We start from the raw sequence: 27,072 nt of genomic DNA, 5'->3' as shown, positions 1-27,072 counted from the left end.
TTTTACTGGATTAAGTATCTATGGAAAAAATTAAAGTTATTTTAGGACTGGAAGTAGGATGTTTCTGAATGCTACCTGGTCAAATCACCATTTAGTAAGATAATTAAAATTATTGAATAACAAGTCATTCACATATTTATAACTAAATTCATGCCATTCTCTGTTTTACAGAAAGATAATGATATGGTCTAAAAGGAAAAAGAAAAGAAAAGAAAAACTTCCAACTATTTCAGTTTTGTCAAGGCACATGGAAAACACTATAGCTTCAGAATTAATTTAATCTTATACAAGCTAAATTAGGGGGAAGTAAGGTAGTCAAAGGGGACTGTATTTGGAATCAGAAGAACTGCATTAGACCCGGTTCTACTTCTATACATTGTATGATTTTGGTTGAATTACATCATGTCTGAGTTGTTTTCTGCCTTTAATCTGTGATCATGTGATATTACCTAGACCATTGTCATTATGCAATAAAAATTGTTCATAGAAGTGTTAGCCAAAAGACACTGGTAATCATCTAAGGGACCACCATTCTTCCTCTGGAACTAACTACCTCTGCAACTCCCTTTTGCCAAATGGGTTTTGGTGGCACTGATGAGCAGTCTTAGTTTGAGGGTATGTCTGCAGAGTCAGAATTATCACATCATTGATATTTCCCATGAATCTCATTAGTGTACCAAGTGCTACACTTCCCAAATGATTGTCTCAGCAGTGCCATGGTCTGCAGAACACAAAGTGATATGGGATTCCAAACTTTGTATGAGCACTTCCCCATAATTGAATTCATTTGAGACCAGGCATTTGCTATAAGGAAAGATTTTGGGCCCCCACCAGAGAAATGTTAGTTTCAAAAGAAATGAGCAAAACTTCATTATAAACTGGTTTAATTTTTATGGCAAACCAAAAGCTTAGGACTATTATAAGGGCATTTGGGCAATTTAAGTAGCATAGTTATATATGTATGTGTATATCTAAACAGATACATTACAAACATATGTGACTAAACTGTATGTATCATATATACATGTTTTGTGTATGTTAATGCATGCATTCATGTGATATACATATATATAAATAAACATATACACTTTATTACTTATTTAATGAACTAAAAAATAGATACCAGCAAATTAAGTCAGGTTAGATATACATATATGTGTACATATAAGAGTGTGTGTGTATGTGTAATAAATAAAATCACTTATATTTTGTTTGAGTTATAATTATTCTATACTAGTTGAATCCAAAAAGAAGCCACTCAGAAAATAAATAACACTGTCAAGTTCACTGGCCTTGGACTTATAAGATATGAATTCAAGTTCATTCTCTGACATAGAAATCAAATCACTTCATTTCTCCCAGCTTTGATTTACTCATTATTTAAAAGAAGGAAAACTGTACTTATACTGCTTATTTTACAGGATATAGGGAGTGTTTGTATAAATGTGTATAGATGTATATAGATGTAGATATACAAATATATACATACATATGTGTAGTATATATACAGAAATATATATTTATAGTGCATATATATGTGTATAAAAAAGATCTTAAAATATAAAACAAACAACATAACAATAGAGTTGTGAAATGATACAAAAGAGAATAAACAAGATTTAAAGGTAGAGCATCTTGGGTCTAATCTCTGTACATAAGCTGTATGAATTTGGTAAGGCTTTTATCTACTTTTGGCTTTAGTTTCCTAATCTGTTAAAGAAGCGAACTTTGGACTTGATGATTGTTAATTTTCCTTGAAAAGTTGAGCAACTATGAATCTATCAGATTTATCTGAGATGATAAAAGAAAGGTACACCAGAACACTGTTTGGGGAACTACGTAAGAAAAGTCACTAAATTATTAATAATCTTTGACTTAATGATTCTACTACAAAGCATACAGTCCCATATATGCCAACAGTCATAGCAACATATTTGTAGTATCAAAGAACTGGGGGAAAATGTGTCCACTAATAGGAGAAATGAATGAATAAAAAGTTATTTATTAAGTGCATACTAAGTACAAAGTACTGCGCTAAGCACTGAGAATATGAATGAAAATGTAAGACAGTTCTTGTTTTTAAGGCATTCACATTGAGGGAGACTACATAGAAGAAATTTCTTCTGAAAGTCAGAAAGAAAGGTCGCGTGGTCTTTAGGGAGCACTGGTAACACAAATGTTAAGACATCATCTTTAATGTCATTTCTTCTGGTTTTGGAATTTGAATGTAATAATTTTTTTTTGTTGTAAGCAATGCTGAATATGAAAATTTCAAAGAATCATTGGAAGTAATATATGAATTGAATCAGAATATGTAATCTCTAGCTAGAAATATATAATGCCTATACTATTCTAAATAAAAGAGTAAAGAATTGAATTACAATTAAAACAATGCTCTATATTGATGCAGAAGATAGGGAAACATACACACATACACACACACATACACACTTCTCTAAAGTGGCAAAGAACTGGGGTGTGCCATATTGCATATGGCACAAGATGCAATTACTGTACTATTTGGTTTAACTTAGTTTTAATTTGTTCCAAGAGTGGATTCTATATGTAGTAGGTGGGAGGAAAATGATTGTGGTATAAAAATAAAAAGGCATCAATAACAATTTGTCAATGATCATATAGTTCTTGATGGTATTATTATTTCTGTGGCAAACATAACTTCTGCTGAACATTTTATTGAAAGCACTATACTCATCCATCATATTGCTATTGTCATCCATTTTTAAGTGGCAACCATCCTTTATTTTCCCACTTGCTTTTTATAAAAGCTCTCTCTCCCCAGGAAGCAGAGTTCCAAGTACTGATTTTTCAGCTTTCTGACTATTCCCCCATGTGCCACTTTATAAATGTTCATTTGCTTGTAATAGCAATTTATGTCACTATGCATTGTACAGATAGCCTAATTCCAGGCCAGTCATCCAGCAGAGATGTCTTCACTTCAAGTGAAGTTGGTTAATGGTTGGAACTAGGGCACTTTATAGTTCCATATCATTGAACAATATTTGCTACAATGTCTTCTGTACCAACTTCACCTACAAAATATTTCATTACATTTAATCACACATAGCTATTCTCATTAGAAGGTCATCATTTCCTTTGGAGAGCCACCTGCCCAATGGCAGTGATGCTTTCTGCTTCCTACAGCTCAAATTGACAAATGTGGATTTGGAAAAGAAGGTCCTTATTACACAAAAGGTGCCCCATGATGTAAATAAATTCAGTATGCCATTTTTCAGAGGCTGAGACAATGTTCCTTGACCAGGACTAGATAGAATATGTACAAGGGATTATATTCAGGAGCCACAGGAACTACCAGTTCACAACACAATATCAACCTGCTGGCTCGTGTCTGCTGTTCATCTGTAGAGTTATGGACCTTTTCACCTTTTCATACTCATTTTATATGAACATATTTATATATGTGTATGTGTATGTATATTTATAAATATCCCACACAAACACACATGTAAATGCATATTTACATACAAATATGTGTACATATGTGACAGTTTGTCTGTGTGTATATATGCATGCATGCATTGTACATACAGATATACATATGGGTATATTTGCAACAAAAATTTATTAAGCAGTATATAATCCAGAAATTATGCTAGACTCAGGAAATTAAGCAACTTGTCCTGAATCACATAATTGGTAAGTGTCTAAGGCTGGGCTGGAATTTAGATCTTCTTGACTCCAAGTCCAGTAATGCACTGTGTAACTGGGCTGCTTCAATAATTAGGATGACTATTACTAAAGGACAAAACCTTTGAGTGAAGTAATTTTTATATATTTACATATGTACATATGTATAAATAAAGATCATTTTTGCGTCATTTTCAGATTCATAGGGCTTTGGTCATAGCCAACATATAATAAATATTTCTTTAATTGAATAGCCATAGTGATTGCAGAGTTTTAATAATCTTCTAAATTTTTAAATTTTAATTTAATATTTCACATATATTATTTTGTTTTATCTTCAAAGCATCCTTTGGACACAGGAAATGTAAGTTTTATATCAATTTTGAAGAGGAAGAACTTAGCTTTAGAAGCATTAGAGAGCTTCTAAAACATTTCACAATTCAGAGTCCTACCTCATTGACAGATATCTTGCCAGAAAGCAAATTGAAATGATATGATAATTAACCAAGGGATGTTAGTCAATACCTGCTAGGTTATAGACACTGAAGTAGGTGCCAGGAATAAAGAAAACAAGAATGAAGCAATCACTACTCACAAGGCAATTATATTTTAAATGTGGAGACAAGTATACATAAAAATATATAATAGAAATATTAATACATTAAAAAGTGGTTAAACACAAGGCATTTAGGGAAGGAAGGCACTATCAGTTGAGGAAATTGGGGATTTTGTGGGGAAAATGGAGTTGAGGAATAGCTAAAGAGAGTGCACACCCTAAGCATGTAGAATTACCAGTGCAAAATCACAGAAAAAGGAAGTCAATTACCTATAAGGAACACAGCTGGCCACTTTGGCTGCATCACACAGTATAGGAAAGGGAAAGATGTGTAATAATTCTAGAAAGTTAGGTTAGTGTCAGGTTATGTAAAGCATGGAAAGACAGAGGAGTGTATATTTTATCCTAGAGGTAAGACAAAGTCTCTGAGATTGAGAGTGTAAATCACATAGTGAAAATTATTTGGGTAAAGGTAGGTGTGAAGGATGTACTGGGATAGCAAAGACTTGGCACAGGGCACCAATTAGAAGGGTAAAGGGAACTCCAATAATATATAAAAAGGTGATAAAATTTTGAATTAATGTGGCAATCATGTGAAATATGAAGTGCCAGTCATGAATAGCAAGATGGGGCAAATGATTCTTAATGTTTGGGTGAGATTTCTAAGATAGTGCTAAGTCAAGAAATTGAGACAATGACAAGCTGAGTGTGCCTTTCAGAAAAATAGTGAAGATTGGAAGAGAGTAACATTTAAGGATAAAGGAAATGAATTTCATTTGTCATATGTTCAGTAATGATACATTTCATTCTGCTGATCCATCAACACAAGTACTACCCATAAACTCAGAGGCCAACAAATTAAAAGGATCCCATATAATAATTCAAAAATATATTCAAAGAATTCCTTTTTAATGTTATTAAAATGTAGAAACAAAGTAGGCACTCATCAAATTGGGAGTACCTGGAATAATTGGAAGGTTATTCATTTTATAAAATACAATAAAAATAAATTAAAAATAAACAGAAGGAGAAATTTTGAGAACTATGGGAAAACTTCCCAAAACTGATGCAGAATCAAAGAAACAGAAACATTAAATGTAAAACATTAAAAAATAGTGAGAGATTCTTGAACTCTGATTAATTGTACTGATCAATTCTTGCCACAGAGATTAAATGAAATAATAAATGCCATCCTCATAATAAAAAAAAAGGAGACCACAGGCACACTGTTTTCTGTGCGATCATTTTATTTTAGCTGTTTTTATTTCTTAGAAAGTAAGATTCCCTGCTAGGAAATATGGAGAAATTGCTGTGGAATTAAAAAAAGAAGGTATCAATAGACTGAGGGTGTGTGTGTGTGTGTGTGTGTGTGTGTGTGTGTGTGTGTGTGTGGTGGGGGGGTGTTGGCTCTCTGCTTTAGCATTTGTTTAGCAATGCTAATTCTTCAGCAAAGCCTTGTGTTCTATGTTCAAGCAGTGCCTCATAATTTAATAAATAACAACAGCAATGATGACAGACACTGTGTTCAGGGAAAGACAGAAAAAAAATAAAAAAGGAAACAGAAACTGATCATGAAAACCGTTACCTGTGTTCAGAGAAATCAGGAGAATGAATCTGGTTTGACGTTCACCAGGGAATGCTGGGAGTTTAACAATTAAAGGCTGTTTCTCTAGAGACATGAGGCTGTGTCTTCTTCAACATTGCTAATGAAGTGTAATTCATTTTACCTCGATCCCACCTTTAGAAATCAAAGTTCAAGCGTCCGTATCAGACACGTTTGAAAGGCGAGGTCTTCTCTCCCCTTGCTGAGCAATGTCTCCTCTTCAGGGAGCATGCTCCTGTTCTATTAATTACTGTGCCTCAATGACATTATTATTCATGGACTAGCATCTCAAAATACTTGACTTAGCAGTGGGTCTGGAACTAATACTAATAAGTACAAGGCTGAGAGTGGGGTGAAGTTTTTCTCTCATTCTGTGCTCTGAATATTCTGAAGTTTTGTATGTATGTGTGTGTGTGTGTGTGTGTGTGTGTGTGTGTGTTTAATTCAGAATCCAGCTGTCTGCCCTTCTTGTCTTCTTGCATCTCTGAAAATAACTCTGCCCACCAGATAATTATGATATTTCCAAGAGTTCATATACAATACAACTGAGATTCATATTAAAAAGACATTTTTGACATTTCAATGGGACCAATTCTAGGTTTCTATTAATGACAAACAAGGGAAACAGAGCCAAAGTCAGCTAAATTACTCAATTGGTGGGTAACTTGGTGGATGCTGCAGCCATAATTTGTGGGATTTCATTAGCTCTGACATATTGAGAAAGCAAGTCCATTAGAAATTCTGTTCCACATGGCAAGACTAACATTGAGACAAGTATAGATGCAAAATTTTATGGTTCATTCTTTGTTTTGAAGAAGATCAGTGACAAAATGGGATGATGTCTTGACTTAACACGTGGATTGGATTTAAGATAAGCAGGGTTGAACCAAGTTAACAGTCTCATTTTCTCTTCCAGAATCATCAGTCTAGTAGCAAGGCAAAAGTCAAGATTACCAATGATGACCTTGAATGCAATGGATGAACTTGGAGTCTTTAATGTCAGACCAAACTCTGAGCATTCTACTATGACTGCTTCAGTCCCCTCAATAGCTATTAGAACAAATTGTTCTCATTTGCTGGTTCTGTTAGGGGACTGAATTTATATGCTTAGGGTAGACAACCCTTTAAAGAATTGATAGGTCTGAAATGCTGAAGTCTTTCGATGATCCTTAACTTGATTTAAAAGTCAGTCTGTTGAGATGGTTTTATAGAGCTGTGACCATTGCATGTCACAGTTTCTTGGAGTCACAGATAAGTGTTAGATGAAAGGTGACTGCTAAAGATGAATGAGCAGCCTTGTAAAGGGCATCAGACTAGGGATGCTAGTTTCTCTGAATACTCTGTGAACCCCTGATGGAAAAGGTAGAGTTCAATTAAGTGAGCATTGAAAGTCCTCTGAAGAAGATATTAGGAGAGAAGGTAGGACATTAGGGATTGAGTGATTTCTGGAGATCTTTCATCATAATTTCTGCCCTACCCCTTCATCATGAATATATTTATTTGTTCCATATAAATAATGGAATGGAAAGAAACTATTTTGGTCAGACATAACTAATTAGTGGATCTCAACAGAATAAAGAATAATTTTAATTAGTCATAGGCAGTCTTGTCATTGTCTTCAGGTGTGGAACAAGTAAGTGGGTAAAAAATTACTACAGCAAAAGAAAAAAAAACAATACGGCTTTCTCAATTTAGATTTATTCAATATTTGAATAAGAGAAGAGAAGGATCTCAATAAGGAGACATTATTTTAAATCTGAGACCAGTATTTCATTGTGTTACCACTTTGTATTAAGCCTTGTTCTAGATATTGAGGAGGGGAAGCAGAAGAGAAAAGGGGGAAAAAAAGAGGATAGACAAGATGTCTTGTATATTCAATTTTAGTTCTAGATTTACAGTCCCATTATCTATGACCTGTCTTATAGATGAGGAAACTGAGATTGATTTACCCAAAGTAACACAGTGAGTAAATATAGACAATATTTGAACATAGGCCTCTGATCCAAATGCCCAGAATTCTTCTCACTGAATGTAGCTATTAGTACCCACAGTTCAACTGTTTCTACTAGTTTTGTTATGTCTTCAGGGAATTGTACTAAAGTTCTGGAATTTAGAATCAGGATAATATATGCAGCTCACTTTTTCATAATATTGTATGATCTATAATAACCACAACAGCTAGCATGAATATATTACCCACCATGTGCCAGCCACTTTACAAATTATGACCTTATTTTATCCTCACCACAACCTTAAAAATAAATACCATTTTATTATCTCCATTTTACAGATGAGGAAAGAGAGGAAAACAGTTTATGTGACTTATCCAAGTTAACCTAAGAGTTTGAGGATCGAAATTAACTCAGATTCTCTTGACTCAAGATTCAAAGCTCTATCTACCATATCATTTTCCTGACTTTAGGTTCAGGGATCTATCTACCACATTAACTACCTGCATGGTCTAAAAAATGCCTTTCTCACAATGAACCTTCCTTCCATATGCTGAGAGAATTTAAGCTCTACCCAAACTAAAATTGTTTTTATATACCTGCACTTAGCACAGTGTCTGGCACATAAAAGATGTCATCAGAACTCAGTTAATTCAGACAGGTACTTAAACTTTCATGTCCATTTCACAGATGGGAAAACTGATGTAAAGATATTTTGTTTCCCTGTGAATATTCTTTCTATTACGTAATATTTCTTTAAATAGATCCTTCTTGAACTGTCCCTTTGTCATTGATGCTATGATTTTGTCTCATCAGCTCTCTGTTGTTTAGTATGTAGGCCTGAATCCAAATAACTGTGGCTGAGGGAAAAGTTTCTTACAAAACTTTAATTAGTTTTTTATTAATTCTTTTTTAATAAAGATTTTTTTGGCCTATTTCACCTAATACTTATAAATTATGTGTCAATCTCCAAAACAATACCTACTTCACTGAAATCAGCGGAGCTGCCTGTGAGTTTATTTAAACTCTTGGCTTTCAACAGTTTTTGATGAATTAATTTCTGAGGAGCTGAATGCTTATTATGCCTTTGTATTACACATCTGTGGAGTTCTTCCTGGTTAGCATCCATTTTATCTTTCATTTAACTGTGTGTGTATAGAATTTCCTGCAAGGCCATGGCCTGGAATGAGCATTCTCTCCACAGTAGCTCACTTGAGAACTCTCACTTATTTGGAGACACCTGAGTCCTCAGATGGAAGCCTCCCATCCCATTTACTTAAATTTGATATGCCCAAAAACATTTCGGAAAGGCTAGTAGAATAGAATTCCTATAGAGAATACAATCTTAAATGAATGAATCAGAGGAATATTGAAAAACTCTTTCCAAGTATTACCAGGAGCCAGAAATGAGACAATTCATTGCAAGCTTTAGGCAAGATTTAAGAATAATACTCTTGTATTTCACTGTTCACCAGAGACTTTCTTCACTATAACACATATGACTGGCTAATCACAAATTTTCTGGTATTTTATGTAGCTATATATGTTTGCTTAGCTACATAAACATATCGATGTATGTTCACATATTTATTTAAACAGAGAAGAATTTATATATATATATATATATATATATATACATGATGAATTCATATGTGTATAAATTTTATATATATGCATTTGTAAACATGTATTTGAAATGTCTCTCATGGTATTTTGCCATGAGTTTGCTCTGAGGTGTTACTGACTGTCTTTGTGTATGAGAGGAGCTCAGAAAATCAGATCTCACCTGAAATGCACTCTGTTCATGAATTTTGCCATTCTACCTGTTGGTCTCACACTCAGACATAAATTCATTTACTTCTACTTCTCCAAATTTCAAAACACTTTGTTCTTGCCTCCAAACCCCCAAATCTTTTATTTGCACAGGGCTTTAGATTCTGGAAACTACTCTCATAACACCATAATAATCATATGATTAAATTGAAGCATATAAAGTTAACAGGATTAGTAAAAATGAATGAATGAATAAATAGATAAAGGTAAAGTTAGTGGGATGGCTTACTTTGAAACCTATCAATTCTCAATGGATAGAGTGCTAAGCTTGGAGTCAGGAAGACTTAAGCATATCAACAAAAGCATCATGGAGGAAGGCGCTGAATTCCAAAAACAGAAGAGGTAGCCAGATGAGAAGATAGTGGATAGAATAAAGATAACTATATATGAAAGAATAAAGAACTAATGAAATGAACTATTCTACAAGCCATGTTTTGCTAAATTCGACCAAATACATTTTTAAAAAGAAGAAAAAAATAAAAGAAATAAAGACATGGATTTGAATAGCTTTTTTTCTTTCTTTCTAAATTTATCCCTTAGCTAAGAAAAATAGGCATTGACTGTGTGATAGGTATAGATTAGTCTTCATATCCTTCTCAGGGTGGTGTGATGTACTGGCTACAGTTTAATGCTTGGAATGATCAAGAAATGGGTAGAATTTTGATGCAATGATTTGCCAACTATATAGAACTTCATTTAATCTTTCTCAATCTTAATTTTCTCACTGTAAAATAGGGATAATGGTAGCACCTACATCATAGGCTTGTTGGTGAACTTTTTCTAGCCTTATTCAGGCCTTATGATTCATGTTTCCTTACTCATTTCCCTGTCTTGATCAAAGAATTGTAATCAAATACACAACAATAGTCCTGAAAGGCCATATTAGAAATCTATCAGTCTTAAATTTGAATCACCATTCTTATAAATCCCTTGACCAACACAAACTTCCTTGACCACCAATTCTCTAAATATGCTGTCATTTTATAATACAATATAAACACCTAGGTGACTTTTCAACACCGAGGTGATTTAGGTCAATTCCAATAGATTTTTGATGGAGAGAGCCATCTGAATCCAGAGAGGATTGTGGGTTCTAAATGCAAATCACAATATAATTTTTTTCACCTGTTTTTGTTGCTATTTGGTTGCTTATTTTTCTTTCTTTTTTTTCCCTTTATGATCTGATTTTTTTTTTTGTGATTGTGAAAATATGTATAGAATAATTGAACATATTTAACATATATTGGATTACTTGCTGTATAGTGAGTGGGTGGGAAGAAGGGAGGGAGAAAAAAAGTAGAACACAAAGTTTTGCAAAGGTGAATGTTGAAATCTATCTTTGCATATATTTTGAAAATAAAAAGCTATTATTTTAAAAACAACAACAACATAAGCTCCTAGAAAACAGACTCCTACTTAGTTTCTCCTTTCCCCAGAACTTACCATAATGCTCAATACATAGTACTATCTTAATAAATACACATGGGAAAATAAAATGTAATTCCATTAGAGAGTTGTTGGTATGACCACATCTATTTCTTCATACAATTTTACCCTCAGTGAAAGAAATTATTAATCTTCAGCCTTTTAATTTGAGAATCCCTCATCTCGTGATTTTCAAAATCTCTGATAGTATTTAACTCTTCTCTGAAAAAATTTGAAAGCTACTTGCCTAAAATCTAAGATTCATTTCTGAGTATTACCAGCATTCATTCCTTTCCCATTTAATATGGCAAGTTATCTTTATTTTAAGTTTCTTGTCCCTTTATTTTTTCTCTCAACTTAGTCCTTGTTGGTGAAAAGTTAAGTACAAAATGTTGTTTCTTCAACTTTCTAAAGGATGAAATTAGCAGACATATAAACCAACAACTTTACAGGTACTTTTTTTTTTAATCAAAAGATGACCAGCAGAAATTTTAATAGTTTAATTTACTATGATTTCTTTCCTTTTGTCTACTTCTAAAATATGATTCAGGATACTCCAAGTCATTATTAATCAGAGAAATGCAAATTAAGACAACTCTAAGATACCACTACACACCTGTCAGATTGGCTAAGATGACAGGAAAAAATAATGATGATTGTTGGAGGGGATGCGGGAAAACTGGGACATTGATGCATTGTTGGTGGAGTTGTGAACGAATCCAACCATTCTGGAGAGTAGTTTGGAACTATGCTCAAAAAGTTATCAAACTGTGCATACCCTTTGATCCAGCAGTATTACTACTGGGCTTATATTCCAAAGAGATTATAAAGAAGGGAAAGGGACCTGTTTGTGCACAAATGTTTGTGGCAGCCCTTTTTGTAGTGGCTAGAAACTGGAAAATGAATGGATGCCCATCAGTTGGAGAATGGCTGAATAAATTGTGGTATATGAATATTATGGATATTATTGTTCTGTAAGAAATGACCAACAGGATGATTTCAGAAAGGCCTGGAGAGACTTACACGAACTGATGCTGAGTGAAATGAGCAGGACCAGGAGATCATTATATACTTCAACAACATACCTGTATGATGACCAGTTCTGATGGACCTGGCCATCCTCAGCAACGAGATCAACCAAATCATTTCCAATAGAGCAGTAATGAACTGAACTTAGCTACGCCAGAGAAAGAACTCTGGGTGATGACTAAAACTCATTACATTGAACTCCCAATCCCTATATTTATGCCCACCTGCATTTTTGATTTCCTTCACAAGCTAATTGTACAATATTTCAGAGTCTGATTCTTTTTGTACAGCAAAATAACGGTTTGGTCATGTATACTTATTGTGTATTTAATTTCTATTTTAATATATTTAACATCTACTGATCATCCTGCCATCTGGGGGAGGGGGTAGGGGGTAAGAGGTGAAAAATTGGAACAAGAGGTTTGGCAATTGTTAATGCTGTAAAGTTACACATGCATATAACCTGTAAATAAAAGGCTATTAAATAAATAAATTAATTTTAAAAAAAGAAAAAGAAAGAAAGCTCCTAAAATCAAAAAAAATTTAAAAAAATAAAATATGATTCAGTATAGAATCTTTAGGAAGGTATTTTGCATGTTAAGGCCGTCTATTTTGCCTACATTATATATCATTTACCTATAGCAATATTACTTCTGTTTTTCCTTTTTTTTTTCACCCATAAGTTTTACCATGTATTAGCCTTCTGGCATAGAATTTCCTTAGAAAAATAACAAAACACATGCTTAAACAGAAAAACACAAAGTTACTTTCTCACTTCTTGGGATGATGGTGGTGGTTGTTTGTAAAAGTATAGCCACTGGTGGAATGATGCAAATTTGTAAATCTTAGTACAATCTTACTAAGGTGACTGAGACTGGTTGATCTCTTGAGTTCAGTAGTTCTAAGGTGAAATGAACTATGCCAATCCACTGTCCACACTAAGTTCAGCTTTAAAATGGTGAGATCACAAGGGGATACATTGCATCTGTCTAATCTGCAAAGTGAAAGGGACCCAGATTGGAAATACAATAGGTGTTAATAAGAGTGATATTGAGCTTCTGAATAGTCCCTGAACTTCTAGCCTGTGTGAAATGAGTCCTAGACATGACTAATTAATAGTTTGTTTTATTTTTTAATGTATAATTCATAACTGTCATGATCTTATTTTAACTGCCTAACCAATCTCAAAAACACTTGTGATCTGGTATTTATTCCCTTGTGTTAAAATTCTAACTTCATTCTATTCATTATCTGTCCTCTGTGGTTTGGTTTAGATTTGCATTTCAGACACTCTGTATTGCTCCTGAACTTCTTCAGTTATTGTCTCCTGAGAATATATATATATATATATATATATATATATATATATATATATATATATATATATATATATTTCTTACCATTCTAACTAGTTCTGCTTTTATGATACATTTTCTTGACAGCCAGCAGCCAAATATTTACTGTCTTAATTCATAGACCAGTAAGTCTTGGAAATATAGCAATAGTTGTTAGCATTATAGTAGTTCCTAAAAAAACCTTTTGAATTGTTATGAATTTTATAAATATATATATAAATTTACTTTGCCTTACACAAATACCATTTTGGATATAAGGATAGTGACTAGTTCATTTTTTAAAAAATTAAGGAGGGTGGAGCCAAGATGGCAGGGGGATGACAGATCTTTTTTCTGAATCCTCTCCATATCCCTCAAATTGGCAGCAAATGTGGCTTCTGAACTGGTTTTAGAATGACAGAACCCACACATTTTTGGAGAGTAACAAATTTCCAGTGGAAGATAATTGGAAGATCTTCAGAAAAGATCTGTTTAAATCTGGAACAGAAGGAAGCAGGTCAAGTGCAGGCAGCCAAGTGCAGTCCCCCGTCCCCCCAGTGCAGTTAGTGCAAAGATCCAGGTCCATATGGGGTCCACTCACTGGAAATTCTGCCAGGAGGAATCTACACCACTGTTGGCTACTCTGTCTTGGTTGCAAGCCAGTAGATCAGCAGATTAGCTGTAAGACATCCAACACAAATACAAAAGGCAAATAGTGAGCCCGTAAACCCCAGAATTTCGGGACCTGGCCATGCCCACCCAGCATCAGAAATTAATCATTACTGACCCAGCATAGCCACTGTGGGTGGCTGTGAGGAAACTTGGATAATTTCTTCTTTGTCCTAAAAGCAGACATCAGCCTTTTTAAAAAATGAATAAAAAAAGCAAAAGGAACTCTGATTAAACAGAGGTTTTATGGAGAAAGAGAAGAACAGATTTCAAATCCTGAGGACACTAAAAGCAGATCATCTACAGGTACAGCCCCAAAATGTGATATGAGTTGGTTCCCATTTCACAAGGCTTTCTTGAAAGAATTCAAAAAGGATCTTAAAGGAGAGTATAAGAAAATTGGGGAGAGGAAATGAGAATTTTGCAAGAAGGTTTGGGAAAAGAAACGCAAAAATTATTTGAAGAAAACTTACAAAATAGATTTAGTGAAATGGAAAAATCATATAACACCATACAAAATTGATTTGGCAAAATTGTAAAAAGAAAACAACTCCTTCAAAAACAGAATTTGTGAAATGGAAAAAGAAAACAACTCCTTCAAAAACAGAATTTGTTAAATGGGAAAAAATCCATAGAACAAAACAACTCATTTAAAAATTCAATCGGTCTACATTAGGGGCTAAAAAAAAGGTAACTGAGGAAAATAGTTTGCTAAAAATTAGAATTGAACAAATGGAAATGAATGACTCAATGAAATATCAAGTTTTAAACAAAACCAATAAAAAATGAAAAAATAGAAGAAAATGTAAAATACCTCATTGGGAAAAAAATGACCTGGAAAACAGATCTAGGAAAGATAATCTAAGGATTATTGGACTTTCTGAAAACATGATGAAAAAATAGCCTAGACATTATATTTCAGGAAATCAAGAAGGAAAACCACCCTGATATCCTAGAATCAGAAGGTAAAAATAGCCATAGACAGAATTCACCAGTCACCTCCTGAAAGAGATCCCGAAATGAATGTAGCTAAATTTCATACTTATCAGACCAAGGAAAAAATATTGCAACCAGCCAGAAAGAAACAATTCAAATATTGAGGAGCTATAATCAGGATAACCTAGGACCTAGCAGCTTCCATCTTAAAAGATATAAAGGCCTGGAATTTGACATTCCAAAAAAGCAACAGAACTTGGATTGCAGCCAACAATCAACTATCCAGCTAAACTGAGTATTATCTTTCAGGAAAGAATATGGACATTCAATAATGCAGGTGAATTTCATTTATTTTTGATGAAAAGACCAGAACTGAACAAAACCTTTGATCTTCAAATATAGAATTCAAGAGGAGCATAAAAAGGCAAAAAGGAAAGAATTCTTGATATATATATATATATATATATATATATATATATATATATATATATATATCTGTTATGGGCATATTTAGTACAAGTATAATTTGATTTTATTGTGATAATATGAAAAAGAAATTAGAGGAAAAAAAGGGATTGTACTGGAAAAAGAGAAAAATGGAGGTAAAATGAGGGAAATTAGATTTCATGAAGAGGCAAAGAAGACCTATTATAAATGAAGGAAAGAAGGGGGGAACATTGTGTGAATTTTACTCTCATCAGATTTGGCTCAAAGAGAGAATATTAGACATATTTGGTTTCACTGAGAAACTTGTCTCACCTTACAGGGAAGTGGGAGAGGAAAGGGGAAAGAAAAAGAGGAAGCTAATAGAAGAGCAGAAGTAGTAGGGGAAATGTGTAAGAAAGGGGGAGGGCCTCTAAATGGGGAGGGCTATTATTAAGGAACAGGTCAATTCTCCAAGAGCCTCCTCAGCTGTGGATCATAACATCTGAAGGAGTCACAAGGCAACCTTTGCTGACACAGATGTTGCGGACTGGGAATGACATAAATTGGAAGCAGAAGAAGAGGAGAAAGGTCAGACAATTAAATGGCATCTCAGTCGGAGAGGTCAGAGAACAGCAACTTCTTCTCAGTCTCCTTGTATCATCCTCTCTCACAAGAGGAGATCCATTCTGCAGGTCTGGGTTGAATCTCCAGCAGCTACTCTCAGGTGGCTCCTGTGTGTTCCAATAGGTTGTTTAAGAGAGGTGGTGGTCAGAAGCAAAATATTGGAGAGAAGGGAAAGGGGGAAAGGAAAAAGAAAAGTATAACTTGGGGTAGATAAGATGGTGGGAAATACAGAATTAATCATTTTACCTATGAAGGTGAATGGGATAAACTTTCCCATAAAACAAAAGCAGATACCAAACTGGATTAAAAGCCAGAACACTACAATATGTTATTTATAAGAAACATATCATTTTACATTCAAGGTTCTGATAAAGGCCTCATTTCTAAAATATATAGAGCATTGACTCAAATTTGTAAGAATTCAAGCCATTCTCCTATTGATAAATGGTCAAAGAATATGAAGACAATTTTTCAGATGAAGAAAAGGAAACCATCTCTAGTCATATGAAAAGGTGCTCCAAATCACTATCGATCAGAGAAATGCAAATTAAAACAATTCTGAGGTACCACTACATACTTCTCAGATTGGATAAAATGACAGAAAATGATAATGACAAATGTTGGAGGGGGTGTGGGAAAACTGGAACACTAATTGTTGGTGGAATTGTGTACTCATCCAACTTTTCTGGAGAGCAATTTGGAACTATGCTCAAAGGGTTATCAAACTGTGCATATACTCTTTGATCCAGCAGTGTTACTACTACCGTTATATCCCAAAGAGATTTTGTAGATGGGAAAGGGACCCACATGTATAAAAATGTTTGTGGCAGCTTTTTTTGCAGTGGCAAGAAACTAGAAACTGAGTGGAAGCCCATCAGTTGGAATGGTTGAATAAGTTACGATATATGAATGTTGTGGAATATTATTGTTTTATAAGAAACTCTCAGAAGTAGAGTTTTAGAGAGACCTGAAGAGAGGTACATGAACTAATGCTAAGTGAAATGAGCAGAACCAGGATTTCAATATATACAGCAAGAAGATTATACAATGAGCAATTCTGATGGACTTGGCTCTTCTCAACAATGGGATGATTCAGGCCAGTTCCAATGTTCTTGTGAAGTTGAGAGCCATCTATACCCAGAGAGAGGACTATGGGAACTGGGTATAGATCACAGCATAGCATTTTCATTTATTTTGTTGTTGTTTGCTTGCATTTTATTTTCTTTCTCATTTTTCTTCCTTTTTGATCTGATAATCAATAAAAAATAATTAAAGGAATAAAGAGGATCACAGATTGTTTTTAAAAAGACAATTTTATTCACTTGATTTTTCTTAAAGTTTTTACATAAATAAAAATTAAAAAAAAAAAAAAACTAGTAACATGCAAGGGACAGAGAGGTGGGAATTCTTTTAGAAAGATTTTTTTTTTATAAAGGTCTAATTTCCAAGGGGGAAAAAAGCTAATAGTCAAATTTATTTAAGTAATTTTTTCCTATTAAAAATATTCAAGGAATATGAAGAGGCAATTTTCAAATGAAGCAATTATAGCTATCCAAAAACACATTTGAAAAATATCTCAAATACACTAATAATTAAAGAAATGAAAATAAAAAATAACACTTTCTACTTCAAATCATTAGATGTTGACTAAACAGAAAAATGGTAAATATTTCTGGGCCCAAAGATATACAGTGATTTTAATGCTTTATTAGTTGAACTAAGATGTAGCCCAGGCATTCTTGAAAGCTCTTTGGAATTATGCTCCCAAAGTTACCAAGATGTCCATATCTTTTAATCCTGCAATGCCATTCCGAGGCCTATACTCCCAATGAAATCAAAGAAAGAGAAAAAAAGAATCATCTGTTCACACAAGTATTTATGACAGAATAACAATACTGGAAATTAGGGGAGGAATAAATAGGGAATAGATATATAAATTATCATGTAACAAAATATTTTTTGTAACTTATGAAGTGATACATATTGTTGGAGAAATATGGGAAGACTCACATTAACTGATGCAGAGTAAAATGAATAAATAGAGACATATCAGTTTATAAAATAATAACAATAATGTAAAGATAAACAATTTTGAAAGATTAGGGATTTGTGGCTAAATTCTTTTCAAAACTAACCCTGCTATGAAGTACTCTTTGTCCCTCATAGTACCTTCTTTCCAATGGTACCATTCTCCTTATCCTAGCTAACTCTGATCCGTCTCCCCTTCCAAATAATGGCTTTCTCCCACCTCAGGGAATATTTTTTTTTCTCCTAGTTAATAGTGAGTTCACCTGGGAAATTTATCTTTTTTTTTTCCTTTTTTATCTATCTACTCCCCCAACTCCATTTCATACTTACCATTCCTGGTGTCTATTGTATCCTTTCATTTTGTCCTCTAAATAAATCTTCCTTTTGTCAAAAAGAATGGCCAAAAAAAAAAAAAAAATTAGGACTTCTTATCAATGAATTGGCCCAAAATGAAATGACAAAATCCAGGAAATGTGGAGAAATATTTATAAGGCATACTATCTAACTCCTGATAGAGAAGTAATGAATTCAGGGAGAAGAATGAGAATTTTTTTTTGTAGATACCAAATGTAGAATTTTTTTTACTATGAATATTTCTGATGAGATCTTTTCTTTTCTTTTTTTTTTAAACAAAATAAATCAGCTTCCAGATACAGAATCAAGAGGGTAGAGTATAAAAATAGCAACACTATAGTTACAACAACAACAACACTATAGTTAAGTTCTCCAAACATTTCTTCCAAAGAACTTTTAAATAATGCCTGAAATCAAATTATACAGTGGCAGGACCAACTAAAGCTCAGGATGAGCCCACAACAATTTAGGATGTCCAAAGGAGAGATATATGATATGGTAATGGAGTCTGGCCAAGTTGCAGGTGACTACAACATCATTAATGATAGTTGGTGGGGGTTATAGTAGTAATAACACCTTTGGTAACACTCAAGTCAGACTACTAAAGGGATGAGATAACTGGTCAAAAAGGGACAACAGGGAGTCATTGTGTTTACAGATGCTGTTTGGCAATTCCACTTTTGAGTCAAAGGTGTGGAAGAGCAACTTCAGTTATAAGGAAGCAGGGGCTTTGAAAAAAAAAAAAAAAGCTTCATCTGTAGTGTCCAGGGAGCAGGAACTCTAAGAAACAATGTCATTTGCTTTAGTAAGTATTCAAAAGCCCTTCCTGGGTAAGGACCACAGTACAGACTGGAAGACCAGTGGCCAAACCTCTCCTTGAATCATGCTATATAAAAACTTCCATATTTCCAGGACTAGATCTGAAAACAGCAGTATAAAACAGCCTTATGTTTGAGAACCTTTATGCCTCAGCTTTGCTGAGAAACAAAGATCAACTTTAAAGTAAAATTCAATATCAAGAATAGACCAGAAAATGAGCAAATAATCACAACCACTACCAACACCACCACCACCACCATAACAACAACAAAACACACATACACACACACACACACACACACACACACACACAGAGGAACTTTACAATAAAAAAACATAATTATACTGTCAGGTTAGATCAAGATATAAACTCAGAAGAAGATGCTACTAGAAAAGCTACAAGTAAAACCTTTTTAAAAATGTGAATTGAAGCCTAACAAGAATTCCTGAAAAAGCTAAAAATTATTTTCAAAATCAAATAAAGGTAATAAAGGGGAAAATGGGTAAAGAAAATGATAGAAGAAAATTATGAAAAGACAATTAACTTGATTAAAAGAGGCACAAAAATAGTAAAACTGAATTGATCTAATAGTAAAAAAGAGGCTAAAATATTTCACTAATGAAAATAAAGTAGAATTAAAAAGAATAATCAATTATTTTTAGAGAGTTACAAAATCTAATTGAAAAAAATAATTTATTTTAAATTAAAATTGGCTTAGTGGAATTTAATGACTTCCATGAGACAGCTGAAAAAAAGTAAAACAAGGGACAGCTAGGTGGCACATTGGATAGAGCACCAACCCTGAAATCAGGAGGAACTGAGTGAAAATCTGGTCTCAGACACTTAACACTTCCTAGCTGTGTGAGCCTGGGCAAATCTCTTAATCCCAATTGCCTCAAGAAAAAAAAATTCAAAAGGATGAAGAGTAGAAAATATAAAATATCTCCTTGGGAGAGAAGAAATTCACCTGGGAAATAGATCAAGAAGAGATAATTTAAGTATTATTTCATTGCCTGAAAGTCATGATCAAAGAGGGAAGCTAAACATCATATTTTAAGAAATTATCAAAGGAAATTGTTCACCTATTGAAGAACCAAGGGGGACAACAGAAATTGAAAATATCCATTTATTCACTTCTTGAAAGAGATACTAAAATGAACACTTCCAGAAATATTATACAAAATTCCACAGGTTAAATAAAAAATACTTCAAGCAATCAGAGAGAAAACATTTAAATGCATGGAGCCACATTCAGGATCACACAAGATTTAGTAGCTAACACATTAAAGAGGCAGGGGGCTTGGAATATGATATTTTAGAAGTCAAAGAAGCTAGGATTGCAATCAAGAATATCCTCCCAGGCAAAACTAAATATAATTATTCAGGGGAGGAAATGCACAATGTAATGAATGAGATGGCTTCCAAGTATTCATGTTGAAAAGAACAGAGGAACAGAAAATTTAAACTAAATAAAAACAATTAAGAGAAGGATTAAAAAGTAAGAACAAAAGAGAAATTACAAAGAACTCAATAAATTTAAATTATTGCATTTTTCTATGGGAAAATGATACATGTGACAACTAAGAATTTCAGCATCGTTAGAAAAGTTAGAATGACTCAACAAATAAAGAGGGCATGCGAACAAGTCAGTTACATTGGAATAATCTCAAAAATGTATGCGAGAGAAAGAGAAGAACTGGGAAAGGGGAAAAGGAAGATGAAGAATGGAGAAAATTATCATTAAAAAAGGCATGCCAAAAAGGGTTTTTATAGTGGAAGGGAAAAATGGTGAGGATGAAATACTTGAACCTTACTCTCATCTAAATTAGTTCAAAGAGGGAAGCATACAACACACTATCACCTCATACACATACACACAGTTGAATATAGAAATCTATCAAACACAGTAGGATATTAGAAAAAGAAGGAGATAAGAGAAAGTAGAAGTAATGAAAAGCAGATAAATCAGACTCATGATTAGAATCAAAAGATGGTTTTTGAGGATGGAACAGTGTAATAATAAAGAGGACTAAGGAAAAGAAAAGAGAATGGAGATAGATGTACAGTTAGTAATCATAACTGTGAATGTGAATTGCACAAATTATTCCATAAAATGAAGTGTACAGTAGAATAGATTGGAAACCACAATCCAACAGTATATCATTAATACAAAACATACTTGCAATAGAGATACAGAGAGTTAAAACAAAGGAATGGAGCAGAATCTGTTATGTTGCAGTTAAAATGAAAAAAAAAAGTAAAAGATAATAATCATGATTGCAGACAGCAAAAACAAAAATATGCTTAATTAAAAAACATTTTCATAATTTATTTCCCCCAATTTAAATAAAAAATTCTAACATTTTTAAACGTTAAATTGTAAATTATTCCCTTCATCACTTCTCACTCCTCATTGTGAATGCAAGAAATTTGAAATAGGGTAAAGATGTTTAATAATATTTCTATAATAATCATATTGTGAAAGAAAATAGATTAGCAGCAGCTAGATGGTATAGTGGATAGAACATTGACCATGAAGTCAGGAGGACCTGAGTTCAAATTTGACCTCAGACACAATACTAGCTGTGTGATCCTAGTTAAGTCACTTAACCTGAATCATACACACACACACACACATACACCAGATAGTGAAAGAAAATAGACCCCCCAAAAAAGAAAAATAAAGAAAAAAAGGGATATTTCAATGTACATTCAGACTCTATCAGTTCTTTCTCCAGAGACAGATAATAGTTTCATTATAAATCCCTTAGAATTGTCTAGACTCATTACATTACTGAGAATAGCTAAGTCTCTCACAGTTGATCATCATACAATATTTCTTCTACTGTGTACAATACTCTTCGGATTCTACTCATTGTACTTTGTATCAGCTCATATAAGTATTTGCAGGCTTTTCTAAGAGCATCCTTCATATCATTTCTTTATAGTACAATTGTATTCTATTACATATGCCTTAATTTTTTCACCCAATCCCAAGTTAATAGGCATTTCCTCAATTCCCAAATCTTTGTCAACATACTGCTATAAATATTTTGTACATATAGGATATTTTCTTTTTTTTTCTTTTCTTCTTTAAAAAAAAATAAAACCTCTTTGGAATAAACACCTACCAGGGATATGGTTTTGTAACTTTTTGTGCAGAGTTTTAAACTGTTGCCCAGTATGAGTGAATTAGTTCAGAACTTCACCAACAGTGCCTAAGTATCTAAATTTTCCCATTTCCCTTTCAATATTTTTCTCCTTTGTCATATTGGTCATGTTCCTTCTCTGTCAGATGAGTCAATCTGATAGATATTGGGTGATAAGTATATCACATTTCTTTTGATTTGCATTTCTCTAATCAATAATGATTTAGGGCATTTTTCACATGATTATAGACATAGTTTCTGTTTGTATATACTGCTATCTCTTTTAATAAGAGAATGTTCTTTAAAACTAATAAGTATCTTCTCATACAGGAATGTAAATAATTTAACTTTACTGAATCCCTTATGATATATCTCTTTCCTGCTTACCTTTTTGTCTTCATAAGAGTCTTGCATTTGGACAATACTGCCTAAATTGATCTACTTATTTACTGCCATACCAATCAAACTCTCAAGAAATTATTTTACAGATCTAGAAAAAATAATAACAAAGTTTATCTGTAAGAACAAAAGGTCAATAATTTTAAAGCAATTAATGAAAAAAATGCCAATGAAGGTGGCCTAGGTGTGCCAGACCTAAAACTATATTATAAAGCATCAGTCATCAAAAACCATAATTAATCAGTGGAATAGATTAGATTCACAGGAAAAAATAGTCAATGACTGCAGCAATCTAGTGTTTGACAAACCCAAAGACCACAGGTTTTGGGATAAGAATTCATTATTTGAAAAAAAAAACTGCTGGGAAAATTGGAAACTTTTTGTGGCAGAAACTAGTCATTGACCTACATTTAGCACCATATCCCAATGGGTTCATGATTTAGATATAAAAATTTAAAAAAATAGGGTAGTTTACCTCTCAGGTATATGGAGAAGGAAAGCATCTATGAACAAAGAAGAACTGGGACTCATTATTGAAAACCAAATAGATAATTTTGATTATATTAAATTAAAAAAAGTTTTTGTACAAACAAAACTAATGCAGAAAAGATAAAAAAGGAAGCAATAAATTGGGAATATATTTTTACATTTAAGGGTTCTGATAAAAACCTCATTTCTAAAGTTTGTAGAGAATTGACTCAAATTTATAAGAATTCAAGCCATTCTCCAAATGATAAATAGTCAAAGGATATGACCAGACAATTTTCAGTTGAAGAAAAGGAAATCATATCTAGTCATATGAAAAAGTGCTCTAAATCATTATTGATCAGAGAAATGCACATTAAGACAACTCTGAAGTACCACTATATATCTCTCAGATTCAATAAAATGACAGGAAAAGATAATGATGAATGTTGGAAGGGATATAAGAAAACTAGGACATTAATACATTGTTAGTAGAATTGTGAAAAGATCCAGTCATTCTGGAGAGCAATTGGGAACTATGCTCAAAAGGTTATCAAACTGTGCATACCCTTTGAACCAGTAGTTTTTTCTACTGGGCTTATCTCCCAAAGAGATCTTAAAGGAAGAAAAGGGACCCACAGGTGCAAAAATGTTTGTGACAACCCTTTGTTCAGTAGCAAGACACTGGAAACTGAGTGGATGCCCATAAGTTGGAGAATGACTGAATAAGTTATGGTATATGAATATCATGGAATATTATTATTCTATAAGAAATGAACAGCAGGTGATTTTCAGAGAGGCCTTGAGAGAGTTACATGAACTGATGCTAAGTGAAATGAGCAGAACCAGTATTTCCTTGTATACAACAACAACAAGATTATACAATGATCAATTGTGATGGATATGCTTTTCTCAACAATGAGACAATTCAGGCCATTTCTAATAATTTTGTGATGATGAGAACCATCGATACCCAAAAAGGACTGTGGGAACTGGATGTGGATCACAGCATAGCATTTTCATTTCTTTTGTTGTTGCTTGCTTGAATTTTATTTTCTTTATCATTTTTTCTTTTTGATCTAATTCTTCTCATAAAGCAAGATAATTGCACAAATATGAATGCCTATATTAGATTTACATATATTTTTACCATGTTTAACACATATTGGATTACTTACCATTTAGGAAACATGGTGGGGGAAAAGGAAGGAAATTGTAACACATTGTTTTGCAAGGGTCAAGGGTGAAAAATTATCCTTCCATATATTTTGAAAATAAAAAGTTTCAATAAAAAAAATATTGCATTTGAAAGTAAAAGTTTTTATTCAGCTGTGTTCTTTTCCTCAGAAATGCTTGAAAATTCTCTCTTATGTTAAAAGTCTATTCTCTCCATCCCTAAAGAATTACACAGAGTTTTGCTTAGTAAATGATTTTTGGTCCAGAATATCGTATTTAAAAATTCTCTGGTCCTCTAAGCTGCTAATGTTATGTGATCCTTTCTGTAGCTCCATGATGATTGTTTTATTCTTCTTTTTCTTTTTTTCCACCCAGATCCTTGAAATATTTTCTCTTTTATCTGGGAACTCATTATTTTCAGGTAGTCCACTAATTCTCAAATTATCCCTCTTTGATATATTTTAAAGATCAGGTTTTTTTTTCCAATAAGGCATTTGTCATTTTTTCTATTTATTTTTATTCTTTTGATGTTTGATTGTTTCTTGATGTATCATGAAGTCATTAGCTTCTACTTGCCCAATTTTAATTTTTTAAAGAAATTATTTTCCTCAATAAGCTTTTGTATCTTTCCCATTGGGGCAATTCTGCTCTCCCCCACTTTTTTATTATAGCTTTTTATTGACAAAACATATGCATAGGTAATTTTTCAACATTGACCATTGAAAAAACTTCTGTTCCAACTTTTCCCCTCCTTCCCTTCACTCCTTCCCCTAGATGGCAGGTGGTTTGATATGTGTTAAATATGCTAAATATAGTAAATATGCTAAATATGGTAACTATGGTAAATATAATATATGTATACATATTTATACAGTTATGTTGCTGCACAAGAAAAATCAGATTTAGAAAGAAGGTAAAAGTAACCTGGGAAGAAAAATAAAAATGCAAGAAAACAATAACAGAAAAAGTGTAAATGTTATGGTGTGGTCCACACTTATTTCCCAGTGTTCTTTTGCTGGATGTAGCTGGTTCTATTCAACACTGATCAATTGGAACTGATTTGGATCCTCTCATTGTTGAAGATAGCTACTTCCATCAGAACTGATCCTCATATAGTATTGTTGTTGAAGTATATAATGATCTCCTGGTTCTACTCATTTCACTTAGCATCATTTCATGTAAGTCTCTCCAAGCTCATCCTGCTGGTCATTTTCTACCCTCTGAAGGCATACCCTAAAGGCTTTAACAATAGTAAAAAAAATTAAAAGGATTACCAATAGCTTCTATACAGAAAAAGAGCAGGTCTGCAACCCCAAAGAGACTAATAGCAAACAGTCACCAGACAATACCACAAAGGGGAATGTTACCTGTCCCCTTTGACATAATGCTCTCATAGAAGAGACCATTGAAAATCTCAAAAGAGAGTTAGAAGAAAAATGGGGAAAGAGAAGCTTTAAAATATGAATTGGAAAAGGTAAAAAATTCCCAGGAAGTGCAGGGAAACAGAATTTGTGAATTGGAAAAAGTAAAAAAAAAATCTCTGGAAAGTAAGATTTGTCAACAAGAAAGTAAGATTTGTGAATTGGAAAAGATAAAGAACTCGCAAGAAAGTAGGATCTGTGAATTGGAAAAAGAAAATAATTCACTAAAAAAAAATAGTGAAATGGAAAAAAATTCCATAGAGCAAAACAATTCATTTAAAAACTCAATTGGACATATACAAAAAGAAGTAAAAAAAGCTAATGAAGAAAATAATTCATTAAAAATCAGAACCGGACAAATAGAAACTAATGATTCATTGAGACAGCAAGAATCAGTCAAGCAAAACCAAAAAAATGATAAATTGGAAAAAACCTCAAAATATCTACTTGGAAAAATGACAGACCTAGAAAATAGATCTAGGAGAGATAATCTGAGGATTATTGGACTTTACGAAAATTATGATGAAAAAAAGAGCCTAAATACTATTTTACAAGAAATCATCAAAGAGAACTGTCCAGAGGTAATAGAATCAGAAGGCAAAATAGGCATTGAAAGAATTCATCGAACACCTTCTGAAAAAGACCCTAAAAAAATAAAGAAAATTGAAATGAGCAAAACAAAACATTGTGCACAGTATAAGCAACACTGTGTGATGATCAACTATAATTGACTCAGGTCTTCTCAGAAAAAAAATGACTTAAGACAAGAATTCACCAAAAAAAAAAAAAAAAAAAAAAAAAAAAGAAGAAGAAGAAAAAGAAATCCATAATCAAATAAAAAACTGATGGACTCAATGCAAATTGAAGTGTTTTTTCTTTCACTTGCTTTATTTCTCCTTGTGTTTTCCCCTTTTTATCTGTATTTTCTTTCATGACTGTAACTACTATAAATGTATGTTTTACATGATAGCACATTTATAAACTATATCAAAATGCCTAATATCTTTGAGAATAGAGAGGTCTGGGAGAAAAGGGAGAAGAAAAGTTTGGAAGTCAAAATTTTATTAAACTGGATGCTAAAAATCTTCTTAACAAGTAAGTGGGGAAAATAAAATACTACTAAAAAGTGCTAAAAATCTAATATATTATATTATGTTCTTTATAAAAATACAATTGAAGTAGAGAGACAGAATAAAGGTAAGGGGTAGAA

Source organism: Sarcophilus harrisii, chromosome 1, assembly GCF_902635505.1.
Source record: "Sarcophilus harrisii chromosome 1, mSarHar1.11, whole genome shotgun sequence".
In the NCBI taxonomy this organism is placed as follows: domain Eukaryota; kingdom Metazoa; phylum Chordata; class Mammalia; order Dasyuromorphia; family Dasyuridae; genus Sarcophilus; species Sarcophilus harrisii.
The sequence above is the reverse complement of the archived record's forward strand: the minus strand, read 5'-3'. Positions refer to the sequence as shown.